We start from the raw sequence: 6,297 nt of genomic DNA, 5'->3' as shown, positions 1-6,297 counted from the left end.
ACATGGCTAAGACATTGGTGTAGGAGGGAGGGCATAAGATTTTTGGATCATTGGGCTCTCTTCCAGGGAACCATTTGCACCCGAACTGGAAGGAGACGAATATTCCAGCAGGAAGGTTTGTTGACGCTGCGCGGTTTGGTTTCGGGGGGATGGAAACCAAAGTGCCAGGATAGTTAGTGGAGAGGTTGCAGAGGCAGATGTTGGTAAGACCTCAGACAAAGTTAGGAATCAAATGGTGTGACTAGTGTCCTGAGCTGTCCATAGCTTAATGTAAGAAAGGTGGATAATAGTGCTGAAGATGTGGTAGCTGGTTTAGAAACAGAGGCAATGCGTAGTGAGTAGAGGCTTTTGAAAGGGCGAGATTGCAGTCATCAGGATGAACTGCAGCATAGAAGTTGGACAAAATAGAAAAGGTGAATACAGAACTGTAGGTGTTATATTTGAATGTGCACAGTATATGGAATATGTAGATAAACTTGCAGCACAGTTGCAGATTGACTGGTATAATATGTAGGCATCACTGAATCATGGCTGAGAGATAATAGCTCTTATAGTATGTCCAAAGATACACGTTGTATTGAAAGGATAGGCAGGAAGGCAGAAGGGGCAGTGTTGTCCTTTTGGTAAAAAATGAAATCAAATAATTAGAAAGAGATAACATTGGGTCTGAAGGTGTTGAATCATTGTGGATAGAGATAAGGAACTGCAAGAGTGAAAAGACTCTGATGGGAGTTGTATACAGACCCCCAAATGGAAGTAAGGATGTGGCCTACAAATTGCAATGAGAAATAGAAAATGCATTCCAAAAGGGCAATGTTACAATAGTCATGCGGGACTTCAATATCCAGATAGATTGGAAAATCCATTTGGTGCTGGATTACAGTAGGGGAAATTTCTTGAGTGACTACAAGATGGCTTTCTAGAACAGCTCATGGTTGACCCCATTAGGGGATCTGCTATTCTGGATTGGGTGTTGTGCAATGAAACAGAATTGATTAGAGAGAATAAGGTAACAGAATATTTTGGGGCAAGTGATCATAGTATGATCGAATTCAGCCTGAAATTTAAGATGGAGGAGCTAAAGTCAGGTATATCAGTATTACAGTGGAGTAAAGGGAATTGCATTGTCAAGAGAAAGGAGTTGGCCAGAATTGATTGAATAAGAACACTGGCAGGGATGATGGCAGAGCAGCAACAGCTGGAATTTCTGGAAGCAATTCAGAAGGCACAGAACATATATAGAGTACATCACAATGAGGAAGAAATATTTTAAAGGAAAGATGATACAACCGTGGCTAACAAGAGAAGTCAAAGCCAACATAAAAGCCAAAGAGAGGGCATAATATAGAGTCACTAAGATTAGTGGAAGGTTAGAGGATTGGGAAGCTTTTAAAAACCAACAGAAAGCAACTAAAATGTCACTAAGAAGGTAAAGATGGAATACAAAAGTAAGCTAGCCAATAATATTAAAGAGGTACCAAAAGTTTCATCGGATACATATAGTATAAAAGATAGGTGAGAGTGGATATCAGACAATTGGAAAATGATGCTGGAGAGGTAGTAATGGGGGAACAAAAAAATAGCGGACAAACTAAATAAGTATTTTGCATCAGTCTTCACAATGGATGACACTAGCAGTATGGTGGAAGTTCCCAGTGTCAGGGGTCATGAAGTGTGTGAATTTACCATAATCAGAGTGAAAGCTCTTGGGAAACAGAAAGGTCTGAAGGTGGATAAGTCACCTGGACCAGATGGTGTACAATCCAGAGTTCTGAAAGAGGTGGCTGAAGAGAACATGAAGATTTTAGAAATGATCTTCAAGAATCTCTTGATTCTGGAATGGATTTGGAACACAAGAAAACTGCTAATGTCACTTCACTCTTTAAGAAGGGATAGAGGCAGAAGAAAGGAAACTATAAGCCAGTTAATCTGACCTCAGTGGTTGGGAAGATGTTGGAGTTGATTATTAAGGATGAGGTCTTAGGGTACTTGGAGGCATATGACAAAATAGATTGTAATCATCATGGTTTTCTCAAGGACTTCCTCAAAGATTCTAGCATGGATAAAACAGTGGCTGACTGGCAGCAGGTAAAGAATGCAAATAAAGGGAGCCTTTTCTGACGGGCTGCTGGTGACTAGTAGTGTTCCACAGGGGTCTGTGTTGGGACCGATTCTTTTTATATTATATGCTAATGATTTGGATGATGGAGTTGATGGCTTTGCTGCAAGGTTTGCAGATGATATGAAGATAGGTGGAGGCTCAGGTAGTTGTAAGGAAGTGAAAAGGTTACAGAAGGACTTAGACAGATTAGGAGAATGCGCAAAGAAATAGCCGATGGAATACAGTGTCAGGAAGTGTATGGTCATGCACATTGGTAGAAAAAAAGAAAGGGTTGACTATTTTCTAAATAGAGGGAAAATACAAAAAACTGAGATGCAAAGGGACTAGGGAGTCCTTGTCCAGGATTTCCTAAAGGTAAATTTGCAAACTGAGTCTGTGGTGAGGAAGCCACATGCAATGTTAGCACTCATTGCAAGAGGACTAGAATATAAAAGAATGGAAGTAATGTAAAAACTTTGTAAAGCACTGGTGAGACCTCATTTGGAGTATTGTGCGCAGTTTTGTACCCCTTATCTGAGAAAGGATGTGCTGAAACTGAAGAGGGTTCAAAGGAGGTTTATGAAAATGATTCCAGGATTGAATGGCTTGCAATGTGAAGAGTGTTTGATGTCTCCGGGCCTGTATTCAGAAGAATGAGGGGTTACCTTGTTGAATCCTATTGAATGGTGAAAGGCCTTGATAGAGTGGATGTGGACCTTCTATTTGAGTATCTGTCTCTCTGTCTATCTTAAGCAACAGACACAATAAGTGCTGGAGAAACTCAGCAGGTCAGGCCGCATCTATGGAAATGAATTAATTGATGTTTTGGGCTGAGTCCCTTCTTCAGGACTTGAAGGAAGTGGGGAAGATGCTAGAATAGAAAGGTGGGGAGAGAGGAAGGACGATAGTTAGAAGGTGATAGGTGAAGCCAGGAAAGATAAATAGCTGGAGAGGAAGGAATCTGATAAGAGAGCATTTGAGAAAGGGAAGGAGAAGGGGACCTATGGGGAAGTGATAGGCAGGTGAGAAGAGGTAAGAGGCCAGAGTGTGGAAAAGAAGAAGAAGAGAGGGAGAGCGAAAATTTTTTGACCAGTAGGAGAAATCGATATTCATGCCATCAGATTGGAGGCTACCCAGACAGAATATAAGCTGTTGCTCCTCCACCCTGAGTGTGGCCTCATCTTAGCACAAGAAGAGGCCATGAACCAACATATCAGAGCAGGAATAGGAATCAGAATTAAAATGTTTGGCCATCAGGAAATTCTGCTCTGGATGGAACTATCTATTTATCTATCTAGATAGATAGATAACAGACCTTTCCAGCCCAACAAGCCCATTCTACTCAATTACAAATTGAGTAACCTACTTACCCATTCAACTTTTGGATATGGGAGGAAAGCAGAGGACCGGGAGGAAACCCACGTGTTCACAGGGAGAAGGCACAAGATCCTTACAAGCAGTATCCTGATAATAGATTTCATCTCAGCTTCCTATAAGTATTCCCAACTTCTGCTTTTTCACAAGGCAGACTCCACTCTGGTGTTTAACTCGGTATGCTTTCTAGCTGATATTATTCCTGTAGGTAATCTGTAACAAGCAGAATGTCTCATTACTCAGCAGGTAGTGGATTGACAGTAATTTTCAGTGATTAGTTACACATTGGTGGCAAGGAATCCTCATCAGATTCATCTTGCCTGTGGCTTTTCACTGTAGGCGTATGCCACTCCAGGTTGTCACACTGATTGCTTGTGACATTTCCTTCTTCTTGATATATGATGCTCAGATGTTAGTTTCCCAGATGAATCCAAAAAGTTCCATGCTATCTGCATAATCTGTTGGCTGCCCTTCTTCCAAGACTATAGTATGATGGTTGAGGAAGACATTTATTCTCTGAGGCCTCTGTTAGCTCATCAAGAGGGCCAACTATAAACACAGGAGATTCTGCAGGTGCTGGAAATCCAGAGCAACACAAAATGCTGAAGGTCAAGACTGTCCATCAGGACTGGGAAGGAAGGGAGAAGAAGCCAGTATAAGAAGGTGGTGGGGAGGGGAAGGAAAACCAACTAGAATCCAGCTGGGTGGGGGAGGGGTGAAGTAAGAAGCTGAGAGGTGATAGGTGGAAAGGGAAACTGCTCAAGAAGAAGGAATCTGATAGGAGAGTAGAGTGGACCATGGGAGAAAAGGAAGAAGGAGGGGCTCCTGGGGACATGATAGGCAGGTGAGGGGAAGAGGTAAGAGGCCAGAGTAGGGAACAGAAGAAGTGAAAAGGGGAAGGGAAAAAAAAGAAATCACCAGAAGCTGGAGAAATTGATTTTCATGCCATCATTTTGGAGGTTACCCAGACAGAATATGAGGAGTTTCCCCTGCACTCTGAGAGTGGCCTCATCATGAAGAAAACGAGACTCTGGACTGACATGTCCGAATAGAAGTGGGGATAGGAAGTAAAATGGCTGGTCAACGGGAAATTCCACTTTTTGGGGATGGAGTGGAGGTGTTCGACAAAGCAGTCTCTCAGTTTACACCGTGTCTCACCAATGTAGAGGAGCACCCAATACAATAGATGACCCCAACATAATTACTAATATCACTCTCTCTCTCTCTCTCCTCCCTCCCTCTCCCCCTCTCCCCCCCACAGCTGTAACTAATTAAGGTGTTGGATGAAAAGTGTAAGGGGGATGTCAGTGAGAGTATTGGGTGGTGAGTGCATTGCTGAGGTGGTGGTTGAGGCAGATATATTAGGGACATTTAAGAGACTCTTAGATAGGCACAAACGTTTCTGCAGATGCTGGAAATCCAGAGCAACAAACACAAAAGAGGGAGGCAAGAGTTAGATTGATCTTGGGGTAGGTTAAATGGTGACACAACATCGTTGGCCAAAGGGCCTGAACTGGGCTGTGCTGATGTATGTTCCATGTTCTATGATCTGATTGTCTAGTTCCCGTCTGAAAATTCATGTCACCCCTCTGTCACCGCATCTTAAATTGATGTCTCTGGAAAGCAATATCCAAATTAAAATGGGTAACAGCTCACTGGAAAATTTCAAAGCAAGGAATTTGACTATATCATCTATTAATACCACTTTATAAGTGGAAAAATTTTGGTAAGCAATGACTGCAAAAAATGAAGAGGTGAACGAAAGCAAGGTTGATCTGAGGGTTAGTGCATGTGGGTGAGAGCCAGAGTCAGAGTGAGGTTGAGGCGTGTTCCAGGAGAAGGTGGAGTCAGAGTTGGAGATGTAGTTGGAGTGAGTGGAGTGGAGACAAGCTGAAGTGGAGCTGTTTCAGAGCCCATCCACCTAAACTGGAAGTGAAGTTTTATCCACGTGTCAATTTGGAAAGGTCGAGTATGGGCCAGAAGTGACCCAGAGCCTATCAATTCAGCAGCGCCAAGGCCCAAGTCCGAGTTCGGGCAATAAGCCAGCACTTGGACAATTTGAATGCTGGCCAGAATGGAATGAAAAGGCAAGGTGTTGGGACTGGAAGCTGGGGTCGAGCCAGTTCTGCTCTGTGACATTTTATTCTGCTCTCCTCGGCGCTGAGGCTGAGCCTGTGTTGTGCCGTGGGCTCAGTGACTGCAAGCTTCATGGCAACTTGCCTGTGTGTGATGAACTGAGACTGAGACCATGGGCCCACTCTGACTGCTCTGGGCTTCGGGTTTGCAGACTCAATTTCATTCTGAATGCTGATGCTTGCTTTATTGTTGGTACAACTTGATTAGATTTGTTTTTTTTCTCTCTCTCTGCATTGGGTGTTCATCTTTTTTTAGATTGGGTTCTTCCAGGTTTCTAGTTTGGTGGCTGCCTGTTAAGTAGAAGATTCTCAAGGATACATAATTTATACATATATTGATAATAAAATGTACTTTGAACTTTGAACTTATAAAGACCCTCACCACCTGGACCATGCCCGCTTCTCAATATTTCCATCAGGCAGGAGGTATGGGAACCTGAATTCTCACACATCAGGATTTAGCAACAGCTTCCTCTCCATGGCTTCCAAGTTCTAACACTACATCAGATTCTGTTTCTCTGGATTTGCCAAAAGTTTTTATATTAGTGTCATGGATGTTATTTCCTTTTCCTCTGAAGATGCACTGAAGTAGTCATGTTTATTTTTGTAGTGCAAGTTTTGCTTAATCTAGTCTCACCAACTGGATGAGGAACGTAGATAAGCGTAGAATTAGAAACAGAATCAGAA

This window comes from Hemitrygon akajei, chromosome 10 (assembly GCF_048418815.1).
Source record: "Hemitrygon akajei chromosome 10, sHemAka1.3, whole genome shotgun sequence".
Classification (NCBI taxonomy): Eukaryota; Metazoa; Chordata; class Chondrichthyes; order Myliobatiformes; family Dasyatidae; genus Hemitrygon; species Hemitrygon akajei.
This window is presented reverse-complemented; position numbering follows the sequence as displayed.